Here is an 11415-nt window from a genome sequence, read left to right as displayed (position 1 = left end):
AATACAAACACATTCTGCATCCGTAGGAGCCTACCTCCCACAACAGTGGGTGCAGAGCAGAACTAAGATATTTCCCCATAGAAACAGAACAAAAAAAATGGTTTCTTCTTGGTAATAGCATTATAAGCCCTCTCCAGAACCAGGAACATTTTGAAGTATTACAAAACTTTATAAAAGTTACTCGGGACCTTTAGAACAAATTACCATTTTACAATGACACCAACAAACCTATACATACTGCAGTGAACTGTAGAACATAAATATATCTATTGCGAAAATTGAACAAGCAGGAAGTAGAAATACGAAGGCAAAAACAAATCTTAAGAAGCCAGACTCTTCATACAGTGCAACATCAGCGAAATAGAAACTAATACACTTCCCCCTACATTGTGTGAAATATAAACCTAGTGTAAATTGCCAAATCATTACGATTCTACCTTTTTTTGTGTGGTTATTTTTTCTAATTATGTTCTGCTGGCCTCTTCAATAGATTTCCAGGCTTTCCTGCCTATCTGCCATTTCTTTACCCTCCTGTCTTCACTTCCATATCTTATGTTGTTCTTTCACTTTCTCTTTTGTTCCATTTTTTTTTCTGTTTCTTTATACACTTAAATTTTGTGCCCCTTTTTGCCAATCCTGTCTTCAAGTGCCTTCTTTTTACAGTATCCAGCTGTAGGTTTCCATCTTCCTCCACCCCCAGGTTCCTGCAAGAATATTGTGCCCTAGGTGAACCTTCAGCCTTTCCCCCTACAAGATATATTCTTCAGCATCCTGACCAGAATCTGGGGGTTATGTCTGCAACCCAGCAGATAGTGATATAAAAGAAGCACTGAAAGTGCCTTCCTAGAAAGGGCACCGTTGGGGCATTGGATCTAGTATTTTTCTGTGATGGGCTAACTGTGCAGGTTCTAAACTGGTTTATCTTGGGTGCGCCTGGAGAGCTTATGCCGGTAGAGCAGGGGGTACTTTTGATTGGTTTCAGCTCTTAAAAGATTAGAGCTGAGGGGGTAACCCAAAGGAGTCTGGGATCCCTCCCCACACATACATATATTACAACTTGACTTCTCATTTTCACCTAGTTCCTGTAATATTTGGAATCCTGTTTTTCAGTTGTAGCTCAATGTAAGTTACACTCAGGTACATTAGGTATTCTCCTATTCCTGGAGGACTCACAATCTAAGCTGGTGTCAGAGGCAATAGTTAATTAAAGAGCCTTTGCCTGAGCTTACTGGAGCCACAGTGGGATTTCAATCGGGCTGCCCTGGTTTTCTCAGCCTGCTCTCCAAATCATTGCATGGTTTGATGCCAGAGGTGTTTCCTGCAGGGCTGAATTTTCACCCAAATGGTACCTGCACAAAGATGTGTGGCTGAAATAATTCATATCCAAAGAGATAGCCGGATATCTAAATGGGCAAGAAGTAGATTTGTTAAGTGAGCTGTGTAACTACATTTTGTCAGCAGATGTGTGTGTATTATCTGCACAGCTTTATGTATTTATGGGGTTTGTTTCATAAGACAACAGTGTTTTACAGGCTCGAGTAGGCTCTTACAAAATTGCCTATTTTTAAGTGACGTGTAAGTATTTCTGGAGATAGGATTGGCAACTATATGTATATTTTATAAAATACGTAAATATATGCCTATTTCTAGTAACACATACTTGTGCATAATTGTACGTGTCTTGGAGTAACTAACTAACTACTCACATTTCTAAAGCGCTATTAGGGTTACGCAGCACTGTACAATTTAAACATAGGACAGTCCCTGCTCAAAGAGCTTACAATCTAAAAGACGAGAACAATCTAAAGACAAGTGTACAATCTAGAGGACAAGTGAACAGTTAATCTGATAGGGTGGATAGATTGGGGCATTCTATATTTCTCAAGCAGTTAGGCGCCGAAGGCAGCACTGAAGAAGTGAGTTTTAAGCAGAGATTTGAAGATGGGTAGGGAGGGGGCATGGCGTATGGGTAAAGGAAGATTGTTCCAGGCATAGGGTGAGGCAAGGCAGAATGAGCGGAGCCTGGAGTTGGCAGTGGTGGATAAGGGTACTGAGAGAAGGGCTTTGTCCTGTGAGCGGAGGTTACGGGCGGGAACATAGGGGGAGATGGTGGAGAGGTAGTGAGGAGCCGCAGACTGAGTGCATTTGTAGGTAAGGAGGAGGAGCTTGAATTGTAGGGTATAAATGTGCATGTGAGGAGCTAGCCAAATTAAAGGTGGACAAAGTGATGGGGCTGGATGCCATTCAGCTGAAGTTACTGAAGGATCTTAGGAAAGTTCTGACAGCTCCTCTGGCTGACAATTTTAATGCTTCTCCAGAGTCAGGAGTGGTCCTGGAGGACTGGAGAAGGACAGATGTGGTCCTCCTCCACAAAAGCAAAAGTAAAGAGGAGATTGGGAACTACAGGCCGGTACGTAAATTAATGGAAATGCTTTTAAAACAGAGACTAGTAAAGTATTTGGAATCCAACAGCTTTAAGGACCTAAGGCAACATGGTTTCACTAGAGGCAGGTCTTGTTAGACAAATCCAGTGCTTTTTTTGTGCCGGTACGCAACAGTACGGCGTACCGGCACCTTTTTTTTGCCCGCCCCGCCCCCCCCCCCCCCCCCCGGCGACACTCCGGGTGAGTCCTGCACTTAGTTTTTTTTAAGACTCAGAACGCACGAACGATGCAGCCGGCAGCGATTGAAAGAGGCTGTCTGGGCTGGCGTCTGCGTCGGAGCTTCCCTCACCCTCTGCGAGTCCCGCCTTCGTTGTTACAACTTCCTGTTTCGCGGGACTCGCAGAGGGTGAGGGAAGCTCCGACGCAGACGCCAGCCCAGACAGCCTCTTTCAATCGCTGCCGGCTGCATCGTTCGCACGTTCTGAGTCTTAAAAAAAAAAACTAAGTGCAGGACTCGCCTGGAGTGTTGCGGGGGGGGGGGGGGGGAGGATTGGGGAGAGAAAGAGGGAAACCAACAGAGGGAAGGATTGGGGAGAGAGGGAAAGAGGGAAACCAACAGAGGGAAGGATTGGGGAGAGAGAGGGAGAGAGGAAAAACAACAGAGTGAAGGATTGGGGAGAGAGGGAAAGAGGGAAAACAGAGGGAAGGATTGGGGAGAGAGGGAAAGAGGGAAACCAACAGAGGGAAGGATTGGGGGGAGAGAGAGGGAAAACAACAGAGGGAAGGATTGGGGAGAGAGAGAAAGAGGGAAAACAACAGAGGGAAGGATTGGGGAGAGAGGGAAAGAGGGAAACCAACAGAGGGAAGGATTGGGCAGAGAGGGAAAGAGGGAAACCAACAGAGGGAAGGATTGGGGAGAGAGAGAGAGAGAGGGAAAACAACAGAGGGAAGGATTGGGGAGAGAGGGAAAGAGGGAAACCAACAGAGGGAAGGATTAGGGAGAGAGGGAAAGAGGGAAACCAACAGAGGGAAGGATTGGGGAAAGAGGGAAACCAACAGAGGGAAGGATTGGGGAGAGAGAGAGAGAGAGGGAAAACAACAGAGGGAAGGATTGGGGAGAGAGAGAAAGAGGGAAAACAACAGAGGGAAGGATTGGGGAGAGAGGGAAAGAGGGAAACCAACAGAGGGAAGGATTGGGGAGAGAGAGAAAGAGGGAAACCAACAGAGGGAAGGATTGGGGAGAGAGAGGGAGAGAGGGAAAACAACAGAGGGAAGGATTGGGGAGAGAGAGAAAGAGGGAAAACAACAGAGGGAAGGATTGGGGAGAGAGAGAAAGAGGAAAACCAACAGAGGGAAGGATTGGGGAGAGAGGGAAAGAGGGAAACCAACAGAGGGAAGGATTGGGGAGAGAGGGAAACCAACAGAGGGAAGGATGGGGAGAGAGAGGGAAAAACAGATGGAAGGATTGGGGAGAGAGGGGAAAAACAGATGGAAGGATGGGGAGAGAGGGGAAAAACAGATGGAAGGATGGAGAGAGAGAGGGAAAACAGATGGAAGGATGGGGAGAGAGAGGGGGAAAAACAGATGGAAGGATGGGGAGAGAGAGAGGGAAAACGGAAGGATGGGGAGAGAAAGAGGGAAGACGCTGGATGGAAGAATGCAGAAAGAAATAGGGGAGACACTGGAAGGATGAGGAGAGAAAGCAGAGCTGCTGGATGGAAAAGGGGAATAGAGAAAGACTGGAGAATAAGAGGAAGCGGCATGGGGAGAACAAGGGTGAGGAAAAGATGAAAAGCCACAGGTAGATGAAGGAAATTAAAGAATGGATAGTAAGAATGAATTAAATCTGGACAGAGAGAGAGCCTGAAAAATATTGAAGAAAGCAAAGAAAAAGGAGACAAAAATGACAAATGGCACAGAAGAGTTAAGCAAAAACAAAGGAAAGCAGAATCACAGACTGGGACCAATATGGAAAGAAAAACAGTCACCAGACAACAAAGGTAGAAAAAAATCATTTTATTTTCATTTTAGTGTTTGGAATATGTCCAATTTGAGAATTTACATTGGCTGTCTTATTTTGCATTGGATATACTGGAGCTGTAAGAGCTTACAGAGATTATTTATAATGAAAAAAATCACGTTATTTTTTTTCTCCTATAGTACTATAATATTTTCAATGATGTGTGTTTATATGCGCCATGGCTGGTGTAGGGGGTGTGGTTAATGTGGGTGTGGCTATCATAGGGGTGGAGCCATATGTGGTGACCCTGCCCATAATGAGTACCGGCACCTTTTTTTCTACAAAAAAAGCACTGGACAAATCTAATTAATTTCTTTAACTGGGGGACTAGAGGGGTGGAACGAAGGAAAGTCTAGATGTGATGTATTTAGATTTTAGCAAAGCCTTTGACGTGGTTTTGCATAGCCAACTAATAAACTGAGTGCCCTCAATATGGGCCCTACAGTGACCGGATTAGGAACCGGTTGAGAGGTTCAGTTCTTGGGCTGGTTCTTTTTAACATTTTTGTGATATTTGCTGAAGGACTATCTGATAAGGTTTGCCTCACTGCGGATGATACCAAAATCTGCAATAGGGTGGATAACATGAGGAAGGAAGACCTAGTGAAGCTTGAGCAATGGTCCAGAATTTGGCAGGTAAGACTTAATGCTAAAAATTGCAGCATTGTGCATTTGGGCTGCAAAAACACAAGGGAACGATAGAGTTTAGGGAGTGAAGAACTTTTGTGCACAAAAGAGGACAGGACTTGGGTGTGATTGTGATGATCTTATGGTGCTAATAATCAAAAGGAACAACACCTCTGCATAAATAAATTAGTGAAACTAAACAAAAAGCAGTGGAGAATATGCACTCACTTTAAATCACACATATTTCACAATTATATCACGGACTTTATCTTTGTTCTGTATTTTTAATATATACAATAAAAAATTAAGGACAGAAAGGCCTCAGTACTCTTACTACTACTTATCATTTCTATAGCGCTACCGGATGTACGCAGTGCTTCACACTTGAACATGGAGAGACTTAAGCTATGTGTGATCATAATCTTCAGTCATTCTAAAGCTCCCAAATTTCACACATGTTGCTTTATCATTTTCAAAGTCACCCACTCATGAGATGAAATGCTGCCTTTAAACTTTTAACATGCAGTGCTAAGATGCAAGCTTTAAACTTTCACTTAGCTTCTAGAGAAATCCCTTATAAGTACATAAGTAATGCCATACTGGGAACAGACCAAGGGTCCATCGAGCCCAGCATCCTGTCCACGACAGCGGCCAATCCAGGCCAAGGGCACCTGGCGAGCTTCCCAAACGTACAAACATTCTATACATGTTATTCCTGGAATTGTGGATTTTTCCCAAGTCTATTTATGGTGGCCAAACAGATACAAAGGCAATGGTGAATTCTAGAGGGATACTTGGGTGCATAAGGACAGAAAAAAAAAAAAGAGGTGATGATGCCCCTGCATAAGACTTTGGTAAGACCTCGTTTAAAATATTGGAGACTGCACCTTCAATACAAACAGGATAGAGTAAATAAGACTGAGAATACTATAATGCCTTTGTATCACACCATGGTGTGACATCACTTTGAGTATTGTGTTCAGTTCTGGTCGCTGTGTCTCAAAAAAGATATAGTGGAATTAGAATAGGTTGAAAGATGAGTGACAAAAATGATAAAGGGAATGGAACTCCTCATATGATGAAAGGCTAAAGAGGTTAGGGCTCTTCAGCTTAGAAAAGAGACAGATGAGGGCAGATATGATTGAGGTCTACACAATTCTGAGTGGTGTAAGAATGAGTAGAAGTGAATTGATTTTTTTTTTTTACTTTTTCAAAAAGTACAGGGACTGTGGGACACTCAATGAAGTTACATGGAAATACTTTTAAAACAAATAGGAGGAAATATTTTTTCACTCAACAAATAGTTAAGCTCTGGAACTCTTTGCTGGAGGATGTAGTTACAGCAGTTGGTGTATCTGCATTTCAAAAAGGTTTGTACAGAAAGGTCCATAGTCTGCTATTGAGACAGACATGGAGAATCCACTGCTTGCCCTGGGATTGGTAGCATAGAACGTTGCTACTATTTGGGTTTCTGTCAGGTACTTGTGACCTGGATTGGCCACTGTTGGAAACAGGATACTGGGCTAGATGGACTATTAGTCTGACTCAGTATGGCTATTCTTATGAGTCGGTTCCAAGGACAGCTACTAAAATGGTCAGTGATGGGAGAGGGGAGATATGTGGAATGAGGGGGCATAGGATGAAGGTGAAAGGAGATAGACTCAGAAGTAACCTGAGGATATACTTCTTCACAGAAAGGTTGGTGAATTCATAGAAAGAGCCGGTGGTGAGAGGCAGGGCTGGTGGTTGGGAGGCAGAGATAGTGCTGGGCAGACTTATACGGTCTGTGCCAGAGCCGGTGATGGGAGGCGGGACTGGCGGTTGGGAAGTAGGGATATGGCTGGGCAGACGTATACGGTCTGTGCCAGAGCCGGTGGTGGGAGGCGGGACTGGTGGTTGTGAGGCGGGGATAGTGCAGGGCAGACTTATACGGTCTGGGCCAGAGCTGGTGGTGGGAGGCAGGACTGGTGATTGGGAGGCGGGGATAATGCTGGGCAGACTTATACGGTCTGTGCCAGAGCCGGTGGTGGGAGGCGGGGCTGGTGGTTGTGAGGCGGGGATAGTGCTGGGCAGACTTATACGGTCTGTGCCGAAGCCGGTGATGGAAGGCGGGACTGGTGGTTGGGAAGTGGAGATAGTGCTGGGCAGACTTATACGGTCTGTGCCAGAGCCGGTGGTGGGAGGCGGGACTGGTGGTTGGGAGGCGGGGATAGTGCAGGGCAGACTTATACGGTCTGTGCCAGAGCCGGTGGTGGGAGGCGGGGCTGGTGGTTGTGAGGCGGGGATAGTGCTGGGCAGACTTATACGGTCTGTGCCCTGAAGAGGACAGGTACAAATCAAGGTAGGGTATACACAAAAAGTAGCACATATGAGTTTATCTTGTTGGGCAGACTGGATGGACCGTGCAGGTCTTTTTCTGCCGTCATCTACTATGTTACCTCCTGGTGGAGGTGGTGATGAAAACTATCTGAATTGAGACCAGTACATAGGATCTCTAAGGGCATGTAACCCTGGCAGCGCTATAGAAATGCTAAGTAGTAGTAGTAGTAGTAGGAAGAGTAGATGGCATGGGTGGGCAGATTGGTTAAGCTATATATAGGTGTGGTCTTTAGTTGCCTTGATAAAGTAGGGGGCAGCACTTATGTGCTTTTCCTGCTTAGGAGCCATATTACGAGGGATATCTTTTTGCTTGTTTTTATAAAGATCTACCAATACCTTAGCTGTGTGTTTGTGTAGCATGAAAGAAGTGATGAAACCGAGGTAATGTTTCCAAAAAGAAAGCCGTTGCAATTTCGCTTTTCAGTAGTACTTGACTGGAGCACTGGTACCAACCAAAATCACTGGTTTATTCCAGTCGGTCCTCATGATTCAGTCCTTTGGCCAAAAATGGTCATTTCATCGAGTGCATAGCTTGTCCTTTTGCGAGGTACAAAAATCGAGATTCGACATTCCTTGTGCCAACGTCTCTCAAAGAGGGACTAATAGCAGAAGACGGAACTAGAGGAACGGCTCCAAAGATATCTAAATGAATGGAGGGGAAGATCACAAGCTGTCTAAGTCTTCTAGTCGAGGTTCTTGGAAATGGGAGGAGAGAGGTGGGGCAAAACTAGCCGATGGAAGGAACCGGTGCCGGATGGTTCCATTCCATATTCAGTTCTATTATTAGACAATGAGCTCTCATAGCTGAGCTGCCCACTCCAGGTTTTCCAGCGCCAGTTACAATGTTACAAAAAGAGGAAACGTCGATGGAAGCCCGGATCAGAGCGACGCCCTTAGAATTCCATCTTCTTTTCCATGGGCCAAAAGCTCGCTACTACTAGCCCGGCTGGCTCTGTGCCATGTGCCACTGGGCTGCTGCCAGTCGTGTGGCCGGGCGATCAGTCCTGGTTGTCTTGGAAATGGTTTCCCTGGTTACCGCAAACAAAAGAGAGGGGCGGGGCTTTTCTTTCTAGGATCTAACTTGCTTGTGGCTGGAGCATGGGGAGGAAGAGGAGGAGGAGAAGCAGGGTTTCTCTCGCGTCTAAGGAGAAGTGGGAGGAAAGTGAGCTGGACTTCGTTGAAGAGAGAGGGAGAACCTTGATGTGGGGGTTATGAGACCTGGGTAGGAACATACAAACTTTATTATCCTGCAATTCTGTCATCAGCTCTTGTCCTTTTGAATTAAATGCGCTTTGGGATGAGGATTTCTGTATGAATAGCAGTGAGTGTGGGGTATCATGGAATGTACTCAGCATTGTCACTATTTGCCACGGAGCATATCATAGTAAATCATCCTACGGTTTAAATCAAATGAGGCGCCCAATCGATCGGATAGTTAGTCATGAGAAATCCATGTGACAAAACAACAAATAAGACATTTTTCCCTGCAAGATATCTCTGTACCTTATGTAGATGACTTACTACAGAAAATCAATATTTTTTATTTTATTTTATTAGCGTGTGTACCTACCAGGCAGTCATCCAAATAAAAAAAAAATAACAAGTTTACACTTGATAGCCAGTATATGCATATATTCAGATTCGTCAGTAAATGCATAGATACAAATCGATTTTATTTATAATTTGTTTCTAGGGAAAACAAAAATCCTCACAAAAAAAATTAATTTAGCATACTGTAGTTTTGCTCTCTGGTTAGTAATTTAAATGATCGCATACCGGTACAGCAAGCTGTATCTGACTTTCTTTAAAGCACATAAGTGAAAGTTTGTATACAGTGGTGGAAATAAGTATTTGATCCCTTGCTGATTTTGTAAGTTTGCCCACTGACAAAGACATGAGCAGCCCATAATTGAAGGGTAGGTTATTGGTAACAGTGAGAGATAGCACATCACAAATTAAATCCGGAAAATCACATTGTGGAAAGTATATGAATTTATTTGCATTCTGCAGAGGGAAATAAGTATTTGATCCCCCACCAACCAGTAAGAGATCTGGCCCCTACAGACCAGGTAGATGCTCCAAATCAACTCGTTACCTGCATGACAGACAGCTGTCGGCAATGGTCACCTGTTTGAAAGACACCTGTCCACAGACTCAGTGAATCAGTCAGACTCTAACCTCTACAAAATGGCCAAGAGCAAGGAGCTGTCTAAGGATGTCAGGGACAAGATCATACACCTGCACAAGGCTGGAATGGGCTACAAAACCATCAGTAAGACGCTGGGCGAGAAGGAGACAACTGTTGGTGCCATAGTAAGAAAATGGAAGAAGTACAAAATGACTGTCAATCGACAAAGATCTGGGGCTCCACGCAAAATCTCACCTCGTGGGGTATCCTTGATCATGAGGAAGGTTAGAAATCAGCCTACAACTACAAGGGGGGAACTTGTCAATGATCTCAAGGCAGCTGGGACCACTGTCACCACGAAAACCATTGGTAACACATTACGACATAACGGATTGCAATCCTGCAGTGCCCGCAAGGTCCCCCTGCTCCGGAAGGCACATGTGACGGCCCGTCTGAAGTTTGCCAGTGAACACCTGGATGATGCCGAGAGTGATTGGGAGAAGGTGCTGTGGTCAGATGAGACAAAAATTGAGCTCTTTGGCATGAACTCAACTCGCCGTGTTTGGAGGAAGAGAAATGCTGCCTATGACCCAAAGAACACCGTCCCCACTGTCAAGCATGGAGGTGGAAATGTTATGTTTTGGGGGTGTTTCTCTGCTAAGGGCACAGGACTACTTCACCGCATCAATGGGAGAATGGATGGGGCCATGTACCGTACAATTCTGAGTGACAACCTCCTTCCCTCCGCCAGGGCCTTAAAAATGGGTCGTGGCTGGGTCTTCCAGCACGACAATGACCCAAAACATACAGCCAAGGCAACAAAGGAGTGGCTCAGGAAGAAGCACATTAGGGTCATGGAGTGGCCTAGCCAGTCACCAGACCTTAATCCCATTGAAAACTTATGGAGGGAGCTGAAGCTGCGAGTTGCCAAGCGACAGCCCAGAACTCTTAATGATTTAGAGATGATCTGCAAAGAGGAGTGGACCAAAATTCCTCCTGACATGTGTGCAAACCTCATCATCAACTACAGAAGACGTCTGACCGCTGTGCTTGCCAACAAGGGTTTTGCCACCAAGTATTAGGTCTTGTTTGCCAGAGGGATTAAATACTTATTTCCCTCTGCAGAATGCAAATAAATTCATATACTTTCCACAATGTGATTTTCCGGATTTAATTTGTGATGTGCTATCTCTCACTGTTACCAATAACCTACCCTTCAATTATGGGCTGCTCATGTCTTTGTCAGTGGGCAAACTTACAAAATCAGCAAGGGATCAAATACTTATTTCCACCACTGTAGTTGTGCGTTACTTAAGGGTTCCCTTCACAAAACCGCAAGACAAATGCAACGAAGCCTATTCAGTTCCTATGGGCTGCTTCCTTCCCACCTAGCACTTGCTGGAATCGCTAGCGCCTTGTAATAGGAGTCCTAAAAGTTTCTGAATTGTTTTCTTTTTCTACATGAGAAATATATGACTTTTAAAAATATTACCTACCAGAATTATGCATAACTCAGGTTGGCGCCTTCATGCTGCATAAGGAATTGACATTCTTCTCTAACAAATTATTAAATTAGATAGTCATTTTTTTTTTTCAGAATGGTAGTGCAATATTTATTTAGATTTTGTTCACACCTTTTTCAATAGTAGCTCAAGGTGGGTTACATTCAGGTACACTGGATATTTCTCTGTCCCAGGAGGGCTCACAATCCAAGTTTGTACCTGAGGCAATGGAGGGTTAAGTGACTTGCCCAAGCTCACAAGGAGCAGTGGTGGGATTTGAACTGGCCACCCCTGGATTGTAAGGCCAGTGCTCTAACCACTAGGCCACTCATCAGTTAAACGTGGTAAATGCTTATTCTGTAGGTTTATGACATCA

The 11415-nt window shown here is 44.7% G+C and overlaps 1 protein-coding gene across 2 annotated transcripts in view; it reads left to right on the top strand.

Annotated features, from left to right (window-relative positions):
• Nucleotides 1-8575: 8575 nt before the first annotated feature.
• The window catches only part of LOC115471675 (tubulin monoglycylase TTLL3-like), a 47421-nt gene continuing 44581 nt past the window's right edge, over nucleotides 8576-11415 (top strand). For both annotated transcript variants that reach the window (XM_030205448.1, XM_030205450.1), the window contains exon 1: nucleotides 8576-8631. The gene's annotated coding sequence lies outside the window, so the exon portion shown is untranslated. The remainder of the gene's footprint in view (nucleotides 8632-11415) is intronic.

Source organism: Microcaecilia unicolor, chromosome 6 (genome assembly GCF_901765095.1).
Source record: "Microcaecilia unicolor chromosome 6, aMicUni1.1, whole genome shotgun sequence".
NCBI classification, from domain to species: Eukaryota; Metazoa; Chordata; class Amphibia; order Gymnophiona; family Siphonopidae; genus Microcaecilia; species Microcaecilia unicolor.
Note: the sequence above shows the minus strand (reverse complement) of the source record. Positions and strands in the feature narration are given on the sequence as shown.